Source organism: Apteryx rowi, unplaced genomic scaffold, assembly GCF_003343035.1.
Source record: "Apteryx rowi isolate R43461 unplaced genomic scaffold, aptRow1 scaffold_648, whole genome shotgun sequence".
Taxonomy (NCBI): Eukaryota; Metazoa; Chordata; class Aves; order Apterygiformes; family Apterygidae; genus Apteryx; species Apteryx rowi.
In genome coordinates this window covers 169,917-181,982 of record NW_020450925.1, presented here as the reverse complement: position 1 = coordinate 181,982, position 12,066 = coordinate 169,917, and positions in this window count along the sequence as shown.

Genomic DNA, 12,066 nt, shown 5'->3' with positions numbered 1-12,066 from the left:
TTGCATGTCAGCCCTGTGAAATTTCTCACAGTGCTTTATGGGATGCCTCCTAGAACTGGCAGGAGGCCTGAGACTTGTGGTATTAAACTGCTGTGATTTTTCTCCCATTACTCATCTGTGTTTTGCCAGCTCCATTTCTAAACTGCCATGAGAGCAGCCTGGAAGACRCACTGCTCACTTACAGCAGTCTTTAATATAAACAGGATAATGTCTTGTATTGGCACTCATACAGTCAGATGGATTTGGCTTTGTAGCTTTGGAGGAGCAGCTTTATGGCTTCACGAGAAGGAAATCTGGACGATGAAGTAAAAAGCAGGTTTTTTCCCTTGGAGGGATTTCTCTGCAAATGCTTTCACAAAGTGCAACATTGCTTCTTTACTTGGCGAGCTACGAGTGCCTGGTAGGATACATTCTGGGGAAGAAAGGCAGTATTGAAGAATTTTAGGCTGCATAAGGTATTGATCCTGCTAAGCTGTTTGGCACTCATTTGAAGTGACAGAACACCATGTGAAAGACCTCTTCATCCCCCAAAAGTAAAGGGGTGGGATAGAATCTTTGTTGGCTACAACGCTGAAGAAGAAAAACTCAAAAGGCAGCAGCAACAAGCAGGGAGTATCCCAAGTAGGTCAAATGTTCCCTACAGACATTAGGCAAATTCAGCTAGGACTAGACGACACAGCGCTGCCAGTGAAGGATAGATGAGCACCTCAGAAATGGAAGGAACACCTGGTTATAGTGACAATGCTAAGGATGAAACCTGTCTTAAAATGAGCATACTAGAACAAACCGTTTGCTTTGCCATAAGTTCTCCTTTATGACATCCACACTCACAGACTCCACTTTGCAGCCACAGTGCAAAGTACATTTTAAAAATTAATAAAATTTGTCAAGAATTGTTCCTCATCCAAGCATTAGCCCATTATTACCCACATCTGTACCTTTTGGTTTGTCTTTTCATATCTGAGATTAAAAAGATTATGTTTAAATCAAGACAGAGCTCTTGGGGGCAGGCTGCCCTGTAGAACAGGATATTGCAGGGAAATCCAACAGTCTAACTTTAAGCTTGTGATGTTGCCACTATTTCATACTAGACATACTGGAAAGAACAGGAGATACCTGCTGAGCAATGASAGGAATGCGCCTAATGCCCCTCCAACAAGCTGGCAGTTGATGGCAGGCAGCGTTTTAGTCCCCAGTGCTCCCCCCATGCTAATGTATTGAAATATAGCTCAATAGAGGGACACAGCATCCATTCCTGGCTTTTACAACCTCCACAGCACAGTTTCAAGAATGACTGTGCATGAAGAGTTCCTGCTTGTTCGCTACGTCATATAATTTATGATCACTGTTCAAAATCTCATCCTGGTTAGACCTTAATGTATATGCAGAAAGGATGGTTTGTTTTTTTCTCCCCTCTATGGTACCTTGAGAGCCCGTTAGCTTTTCTGGGTGCTCGTTGGATCAGTTAGAGCAATTTTTGTGAGAAATTTTCCACCACACCATATACATGTGTTGGTAGACCTGCTTGCCAGCGTACTCTCCATTTCCCATGAAGATGGGCAAGCATTGGGAGCAAAGACAGAGGCTTGTTTGTGACCTGTGTTCAATCACTATCACTGAGCATTTTTCCTTTGACTTGGCACTGGGAGTAGGAGCAGGAATTACCATCTCATTTTTGTTTACTCCAATAGCATCTTGTAGACATTTGCATTTGTGACACTCCTCCAGATGGGACTGAGCATGCAGCTCTGAGTCCCAGAGCTCTACAGATGTCCAGATGGAAGACTAGGGAGAGCAGCAATCAGTGTGTAATTGGGTAAGTGACAGACCTGCTGCAAAACAGCATTACCTCAGTCTTAAGGAGGATTAATTACAAAAGACCTAAAATGCCAATTAATTCACTTTAAAAAGTTATGTGTGGATTCAAGGCACTTTAAGTCAAAGATGCTAGAGTTAATTCAACATAATGTGCCTACATAAATAAACAAATGTTGCAAAATATTAGGCACTTTATATATCACACAAATGGAAATGTCTGAGTTATTTTTTATAAATGGGTATTTTAAAGGAAGAAACTGATTTCCCTCCCCCTCTGCCATCAGAGAGAGCGTTCCTAAAGCAGACTGTAACCTCTAGTTTTGGCTCACATACAGCACCCATTGCTGAATACTGCATGTGAATTTTGATCCCAAAGTGCTGATAAAATACAGCTGATTTCTCAGCTTAGGCTGACAAGATTTGTTCATGCTTAAAAAAAATAACATCTCAAGTGACAAGCTCTCAAGATTTCAAAGGAAGCCTAAGAGAGTTGTGTTCAATCAGAAGGTAACAGAGATGCTCTTACTGACACGTCGTTGCAGTCTCAATGGAGCAAGAGAGAAACTGAGGAGGGGGGAAGTACTACTGATCAGGTGAACATGAATACCTTCTTTGCGAGTGCTAATTGGAATGCAAATCTTTGTATCAAAAAACCTTAACTATGAATAGAGCACTGGGGTTCAATTGATTGAATCTGTCACTTTCTAAAAAAGCAGGAGATACATGCTCTGATATGCTTGACTCTCAAACAGTTTTATTAATAGGTATATGGTGCTTCAGATTGCCTTAGAGATGAAGGTATAATACACTGTATATTTTTACGCTTAAATGGATTTCCTATGAAAGGCACACAAGAAGGTTACTGATTCAGAAGGTGAGCCAGTATGTGCACTGGCATTGTAGTCATCAGCTGAACTGTAGAGGCAGCAAAGGTATACAACAACATGACGGGACTAGCAACATCTGAATATCCTTGTAGTATAGAGGTCTGACATTATTCCATGAAAAAAATTATAATAAAAATTATATAATTAAACCATAAGCTTATGAAATAGGAGAAAAATCAAAGAGAATGAAAAAATTGTTACCTTAGGCTATATGTCATTTTAACATCATTGCCAAATAAGTTTTAGTGCTAATATAATGATATTTTTCCAAATTTTCTGCTGTAGGAAGCTAACAAGTTTGTGAATCATGCTCTGACTTACGTACTCACCTTTGGATGTGTATGGTAGAGTGTATGGGTGTATGTGCGTAGAGAGAACACTGGCCCATCTGTACAATACTTATCAGTATGCAACATGACAGCTTCCCCCACAGCTGTTTTCTCATTATAACCCAATTGGGTTATTTTCAAAAATCATATCCAGTAAGTCACTCTACAGATGTTCACCTTCACCCTATGAATCCTCTTCCTTACTCCCTCAGAGTAAATATCTTTTTCTCAAATCCAGGACCAACATATTTATTAGAACATGAACTGGAACTTATCAAAATTATGGTAATTAATGGAAAAGCCAGTAAAATCCTTACTACCCAAAGCCAAGTGTAAAATCTGGGAATGAAGTGTCATTACAAAATTATGGCATAAATTAAAGCTGAACTAGGATGTATTTGCTAATCTTCCCCCAACTCGCAGCTAAAAAAGAAGAGACTTCATGATCCTGTAATCCAAAATAACAAAACCCAGGGATATAATGCAATACATGGTATCATGTAGCTTCATTAATATGGCTGCCATATGACTTGCGTTTTATTACTGGAATAATATTTAATAGATTATGCTTGCATGTTGTATTGCATACCTGGTCTCACATTATAGCTCAGAGATTTATTCTTTAAAGAAAAGATTATGAAAAGAGGAAATAAAAAAGGTAAATCAATAGGCTTATGTTTGTACTCTGTGTATAACCACATGAAGCTTTTCTGATTTTCCAGCAATTCCAAGAAGCTTGAAGCAGTTCCAAAAACTTGGGTCAAAATGAGAAATCATAAACTGCTTGAAAACAGAATGTATCATTTTAAAAATTAAAATAGTAAAAGAAAAAAGATCTTCATGTAGAAAAGCCCTTTCATTTTCAGATACTGAAATATCAAGATATTGCATCAGAGCAAAACATTTGACTTCTGTTTCAGTTTTTCTTTTCTTTTCTATCCATCTCTCCTTGACACAAACAATTCAATGAAATTGAAACAGAACCAAGGAAAAATTCATTGACACCAAATCACTGTTTTCCAACAAAATTTGACCTACCTCTAGCTTTCTTCTGATACTTGGAGAGGAGATGAGGTCTATTCATGAGTTTTTCAAGTTTATTTTTCAGGTTTTTCAAGAAAGAATGGTTAAGATGGAAGTGCCAGCATCAATTTATTTGATAGCCCATGTAGAGATAACTTGCTGCCATTAAAGCTGTTTGCTAATAACAGCATAAATTTACCTTGCATAGAGTCCTCCTCCTAAGAGTAAGAAACTGTTATGTTTCGAGAGACAAAGTAAAAGGTAAGCCACTCATTAGGATACTCATTCCTCAGGGCTGTGTGGGGGCCGGGAAGGTCCCGTGGTCTCGGTGCACCTGAGCCCTGAACCCTCCACGGGGCGCGTGGGGACAAGGCGACAAGGGGCTGCTTCTAGCCAGGTTTCATGGACAAAGCCACCAAACCCAGCACTTCTCACCTTGCTTAACGGAGCCCTTTGCAGCAATTAGAGCAGACCTGCATTTGGGGGAATCCTGAGAGAAGGCGGCTGGCGGCAAACCTCCTTGCCCACCCCTCTTCTTAAGGTGACTTGCTTTTGGCAGTGGATAGACAAAGTGGAAATGTGAAATATAAATTGCACCTCTCTGTTTAGGTGAATCTGCGCCTGAAACTTGTATAGTGTGAGTTTGTTCAAAAAGTCATAACAGCCAACTTCAGGGCTCAAAACATTCCAATAGCGGAGCAGAGAGTATAAATATTGCTATTTAATTAACATTATACAATATGTTTCCTATACAAGCTGACATAACTGTCTATATTTCAAGTGATAGGTTTATATAGTGACGGTTGGAAACCAGCAGATTTACTGCAAATAATACCATAAACAAACTTTCCCAAACCAACAAAGGTAACACAAACAAATGATTATGTCTGTTGTCTGAAATGAAGCAAAAAGCAAAGTTGTGGCAGGTGTGACACCTGATAGCTAAATTGAAATTTATAGAATGCATATGGCAGAATTTCATTTTTCTTTTTCATTCAGTGATCAAAAACTAGATGACAGACAGTGTAAAATGAAAACAGATGAAATGAATTTCCACATGGGTCCTGCCAAGTTTCATTTTCTCCACAAGTTCTTGGAAAGCCCAGAATCTATTCCCACGTGCATGGCTAGAATTTGCAGATTCTGCGATTTACCTCTTCATTCTGCCATCTGACAGTTTGCCAAGTCTTGTGTGTTACAGAGCGATTGCAAAGACAAGTCTGTTTATTATGGTACCAAGATCTTTCTGTYGGGCTTGATAACCTAATTTATATATATATATATATGATAAATAAAATATTATATATATTTTTATATATATATTTACACTTACATATTAGTTATAAAACTCTTCAAAGTCACAGTCATTATAATGCTTTTTCTGATGAAAGCAGAAAGACTGGATAATAAATGAAGTGTAATGGAAATTTGATATGAGTTTTTAAATGTGTGCTGAGGTAAAAGGTGAATCTAGTTAACTAAGCAACAGATCCTTTTACTCGTCCGATATGAAACAGGATTCTCTGTGGAATAAGTTTCAGACAGGCATGGAGAATTTATTTTTAATCAGCTTTAAAATACAGTCTATAATAAGCATACCCTTAGGCAGTTATTCTGTGCATGCCATCATAAAAAGAAAAAGAAAAAAAAGCAGCTTACAACGGGGCTTAAGAAAAATGGTCAACTGAACGCCAGTATTTTTCAATCTGTACTTGTCTTTGCCCCCMCTGAGGATTTCTACATCATCTTTTCATCAGGAGGGTCTGGCAAAGCCACTCAGTGGGTACCACATGTTGGGATCCACAAAAGTTAATATAGGGTATATGAAGGCAATTTTTAAAGGCTAACGTGTGAAACGTTAAAAATCCGTGCTGTATTTACTATGTATAATCTGACCAACTCCACAGTTCAAAAGTATCAAACAGCAGGTATTATGGTATATTTCACAAAAAGGTAAAAGAACCTTTAAGACTGAAGATGGATTCTTTCAGGAAGTTTTTTTTACAATATAGTTTATTAAGCACATCAAAGAAAAATAACATGTCTTCTCATAACAGGGAAATACACTTACGAAAGAAAACAACAGGGTAGTGATATTATGAGCTAAGTGAAGGGAATTAAGCTTGCAGGGGGAAAAATTCAAATTTTATGCCTTTGGTACAAAGTACAGGAAAATTATCAGATTGTTTCATTTTCAGAGCATCATGTAATTTAATTCCAGTTTTGTAATTATGACATACCAGTTCCAAAAGTATTAAATGTCTTGTTGCAGACAACATAATTCACCTAGCAGTAAAATTATTTTGGTTAAAGCTTTGTATACACCTCTTGGACAGTTAATAGGCCCTAGTGCTAGAAAAAAATTGCCTTTGATAGAGTTCTTATGCACTGAAGTTATCCCACTGAAGTCAAGGCGAGCACTGTGGGAAAAAATCAAGTGAAAAACAGTGACACACGTGACAACCTAACCAGAAAAGATGAAAGACAAGAAGTATTTGTGTTCGGGCTGGGGAGCTGGGAACCTGAAGAACAGAGAGATTCAGGGACATGCCAAGGTTATGCAGGAAGTCTTTAGCAAGGCAGGATCCAACCGCACATCTTGGGAGTCCTAGAGGGCACAATATCCTCTCATTTTGAAGCTGAGTACTCTGTCTAATTCAGTGCAATCTTCCAAAACAATTATAGCCTACAGCATACACACAGTATCCTTGAAAACAATTAGCATGTAGTTTGTATACAATTCTTAGCACAATTATCCTCTCTGTACACTAGCATGAAATCAATAATAAATAAATAGTTAGGTAAGAGGAATCAACAATGGCAGGAAACACTAAAACTGGAAAATCTTCACCAACAACTCCATCAGAGAATGAAAGCAGCCATTCCTACCATCGTCCTTACCTACTTCTCATGGATTAATGAGGCAAAAGAATCAAAACATAAGCCTACTCAGAAATGATCTCAGTTCCTTATAAATACATACAAAATGCCTCAAATTAGATATACTTTATAAGTTTGCCATAGGAATAATATATTTCACAGTTTCTTTCTTAATTACTTCGAGACCTCTGAAAGCTGCTGTTAAAACTTTTGCTCTGATATAAAGTCACAAACGCTTTTCATTATTTAGCATTTTAGTGTTGTGGATTTTGTATCTAAAGAATTTCAACTAAAACATTAAAACCCTTCTCCTTCAAAACAGAAGTGTATTAAGTACAGAAAAGATTTGCATAAAGCATCTAAAGACAGAGACACAGACTATAAAAACCTCTAATACACCTGAAATACATGCTAGGAGTCAAGAACGGAGGGAAGAAAATGAGATGCTTAAAAATATAATGAACTATGTGTGCTGTAGTAGTAAAGAAAATTAAGAAGAAAATTTTCAAAAATGTCTGGGGAAAAGAAAAACAAAAGATGAAGTAAGATCTCTGAATAATAGAGAAGAGAAACAATCACCAAGGACTTGCACATGGCAAAATTCCTATATAAACACTTTTCTTCAGCCTTTCAACAGGAAAGAGTCGGGAACAGAGATGTACTGGGAGCAACAATGAAAAATGTAAAACTAATCTACAGTAAAGARAGTGTAAACATATACTTAAGAAAAGTTAGCAAAAGAAGACTGCAGGATCTGAAGGGCTGTGTCCTTGGGGCCTGAGGAATTGGCCAAGGAACTAGCAGATATGTCAGCAGAAATAGCTGAGATTTTGCAGCCCGGGCTCTGGTACCCAAATGTTGAACAAAATGTAGAGCTCCCGTTTAAATGGAGAGGGAAGGATGAGTGACCTGGACACTTAAACTTTTAACCTGGCTTTTGTTCCAGGTGAAGAACTTGAAAGGATCACAGAGGAATTAATTTATGAGAACTGATGGAGTGGAAAGCATCTCACCAGAGTTGGTCTGGGTTTGCTGAGCTCAGGCTACCATTACTGATCGGCTTTTTCCACATATTAAATTGGGCAAAAAAAGGATGAGGCAAAATTAATCTGGACTTCAGCAAGATGTTTTGATCTAGCTGCAATCAGAAGAGTCACTGAGATAATGGAGATGAATTGCTGGCTCAAGATGATGATATGGTGGATGGTGATTAGTTTTCAGATAGAGCATTATCAGGCTGAGTCATGGTTCAGCTCAGCCAACATTGTACAACATGATCTCTAATGATTTTAAGGCAGTGATTAATTTGGTCTTGATCAAATCTGCTGTTGGAACTGGAAGCGGCAATAAATATTATTTCTTAAGAGTTGATGTTATATATACTAAATGATTCTGAGGAGGACTCTGGGTCTTGACTGGGCAGCAGTTATATGAGCTCTTATGTCAAGAAATGGAAAGGGTGGTGAGTCACAATTTATAAATCAAATTTTTAAGTATTATTTAGAAAATGATTATAAAGATAGTGATGGAGCAAAAGCAGTGGATAAAGTACAGGAAGAATACACATAATAAGGCCATTGAAAACACAGTTTTGTCCTGGATTAAATATATAGGGACATTTATTTCCTGTCTGTGCCTAYTGTATAGTAATCTCTACCTATGCAAGCTGAGTATAAAATGCTACCAAACACGAGTGATTGCAGTTTCTCACCACTTCCAGAAGTGTGACAGACTGCTTGAAAAACAGGGTGGGAGCATCAGATCAATCACATTCCTGACCAAGAGAAAAGCTTCAAAGCAATTCTAAATTGCCTCAGTTATATTTAGAATAACATGAACTATGCATTTTATGTGCAAGGGGAATTTTTTGTAAATGACAAAGAAAGAAGTGCCTCATGAAATGAAATTTCAACATGAAGTGCAGATTTCCCTAATCTAGGTGAAATTTAGCCTTCCTTCTCTACACCAAGCTCTCCAACAACTCTGCTCTTCCTTCAAGTAACACCTTTTCTCACAGCCCATTCTTTATCCTTCATTACATTGCCCAAGTTGGGATTTTGAGAAGACCAAAGTGTATAACCACTTGGGGAGTCAAAAAATTTAATTTGTGCTTGTGTAGAAGAAAAGTTCAACATTTCCTCTTGCCATACCCTGATGTTGTCACTGCTGCTGTGGTTTSCAGGTGCTTCTCCCCAGGTGGGGAATGGCCTTCTGGCCTGCTGGTCTCACATCTTCATCGGCCACTGTCTTGGTGTGCTTTTTGGTGGCATCCCCCTGGAGCAGTAGATAATGGCTCACAGGGGTCACTGATACTGCATCAATGCTCTGAACTTGCCTTACAATCTTAGAAGTCAATCGGTTTGACAGGGGGTACAACCCTTCCAAACCACAAATACTGGCAGTAGCAAAATTATGCTGATTAGACTCAACATGCACATACAGAAATCAGTTGTTCTGGTTCCAATCCAGATCTGCTGAAACCGGAATACTAATTTTTGTTGTTGTTTTATGTTGCCTTGATTTTTCCTTYGAATATACAGAATTTTATATTCTCATCCCTCTAACAGGGTGTGTTTTTACTTTTTCCTGTCTCCTCTGCCTGGCAGGAAACCACACCATCCTCTCTGTATTTAGTGTAAAAAGAGATTAAAGGGTAAACACTACAGCTTTGGCTAATCTTTTGCCATGACTTATGTTCTCAGAGGTTGCTACTCAACAGTAGGTACCATTTCTAGAGTATTTCTCCCTGCTTTTTTAGTGTCTTTTCTCCAGGAAAATGAAGAACAACAACATTTGCTTTTGGAGTATCTGCCATCCTGACAACAGAAGAGAAAGAAACCAAGCTGGCTTTATTTTAGCAAATTAGCCATATGCCTGACATCAGTGGGAGATGCGCCCTGTTGAGAGAAAAGAATAGCCCCTCATTTTATATAGATCTTTGCCAGGTTACTGGCTTGGCTTCCGCTTTGCACACAGAACTTTTATAGACTCTTACAGGTTTGTCTGAACTTTTTGTATGCTTACTCTGATAAATACCAGGGCAGCTGAGAAAAAGAAGAAACATTAGCTTAGCCCTATCTAAATAGAAGGGAACTATAATATAATAATATATTATAATATAATGTTAGAAAATGTAATAACATAATATAAACATAATATCACAACAGAGTATTTTATAGTACAGTTGATAAGCTCCAAAACAGGGTGATGTTCCACATCTCTCAACACAGTTTAAAGACAGGAACACCTCCTTCTCCTACCTTTTAAAATCAAGAGTCCAAAGATTCTGATCCCAGAAGCACTCGTGCACATGTTTAACTTCTCTGACTAATAGTAATCACTCATTTCCACTGGCCTCGTTGCCTACTTAAAGCCGAGTATAAGTCCAAAGAATTCACAAGGCCAGAAATATGAGTCAAGGTTTACACAGAGAGAACTGAGGTCCAGAGGGACTAAGTGAGTTTCCAGGAAGTGACTATATATCAGAAGTAAAATTGAATTCAGACCTCTGAGACCCAGCCATCCAACTAAATCACAAGTGTACATTTCCTCTATTTAAGCATCAGATAAAAAGTGAGATTGAAGAAAAATTTAATTGCAATTTGTTTTGAAACATTTTTCCTCTATTTTGGGCCGGATTATGCCAGATTTTAAAAGTAATGTATTTTCCTATATACAGGCCTATCGGATTCAGAAGGGTAAATGCCCATGTAAAGTGCCAGTGGCCGACTGATTTTCTGTTTGTTTTTTTTCCCCCCCAAAATATTTCCTAAAATAATCTAAAATTTTTGTTGTTTATATCTCAGCTAGACAATAGTTTGAAACACTCACACCTGTTTCTATCTAGTTGGTATCACAACGTAACTATGACTTTATTACCATATCTTTTGTTGTCTGGGTTTTTGATTTCAAGGGGTTGATCAAAATTAATGTGGTCTCCCTACCCAATGGCATTTATTTTGGTTATAAGATTAGAAATGTAAATTTGCAATAAAAGAAGAAAATAGGAAGCTGTTTTTAATGAATATTTTACACATGACTAATTAACAGAATCCCCTACAGGAATTCGGAAGTAATAAGGAATTGACTGAAAATAAATTAAAAATTAATAAAGGGGTCTCCAAACAACTTTGTTTATGAGCATTACCAGTTGCATTCTTAGTTATGAATATTTCAAGCTGCTTTGCTATTCAGGATGCTTTATTCTTGGAGTGTTCATAATTTTAGAGGTGATTAGACAAAAAAAGAACAACACAAAACAAAATGTCTTGAAATGATAAAACCTACCTGGGGAAAACTTGCTAATGTACAAATAATGGCTTAATATCCATTGTTTTTGTCTAATAATACCTGAAGTAGGATGTTCCTCTTAATCTTCAGCCTCTAAATGGAGTGAAGAGAAATGCTCACTACTTTAATTCATTGAGAAAAATGAAAAACTTTTGCAAGATACTGTCTTGAGAAAGAAAAACGGCAGACACTCAGCTGAGCATAACCATTAATAATTGTTAGCTGAACCCAGAAAGAGGCTTTGGGCCATGCATGGACGGGTGGGTGCAATGGCAGAGCCGGAGTGCCAGGCAGCCACCTACAAAACCTGCGCAAACATACGGTGCTGATGGCAGAAAGTGTGCCTACTACCTGCTTAGCTATTCTTTTCCTATTTTCTCTGGTAAGTCCATACCTCAAAGTGCATTGAAAAATAACGTGACAATTGCTTTTCTTCTGCCTTGTTCAAACCTTATCTTCATTTATATCAGTCTGGCACAACTGTTGCTGAGGAAATAAGCCCATGTGAATTCCAGATGTTTCCATATGCCTGTGAAATATTTTTGCTTGAAAGATTGTTAGCAAAGCGAAGTGATGAGAATTCAGTGGTATTGCCTCAGCTGATGGAAAAACTTCTTCAGAGAACTTAGGCTAAACCAGCCAGCAACTTTAGCTGTGATAGATCAGAACCATAAGCCTGAAGAATAGGAAAGAAAAGGAAATAAATTGTCTGCTGTTGTTATTTATTATCAGTCCACTTCATTGTTGGATGGTCTGAGTGCAGAGGATCATCTAGGTATCTTAATGCCCAAGACAGATTACAGCAAAAATGAAGTAAAATAATTAGGATGAAGTCAGTT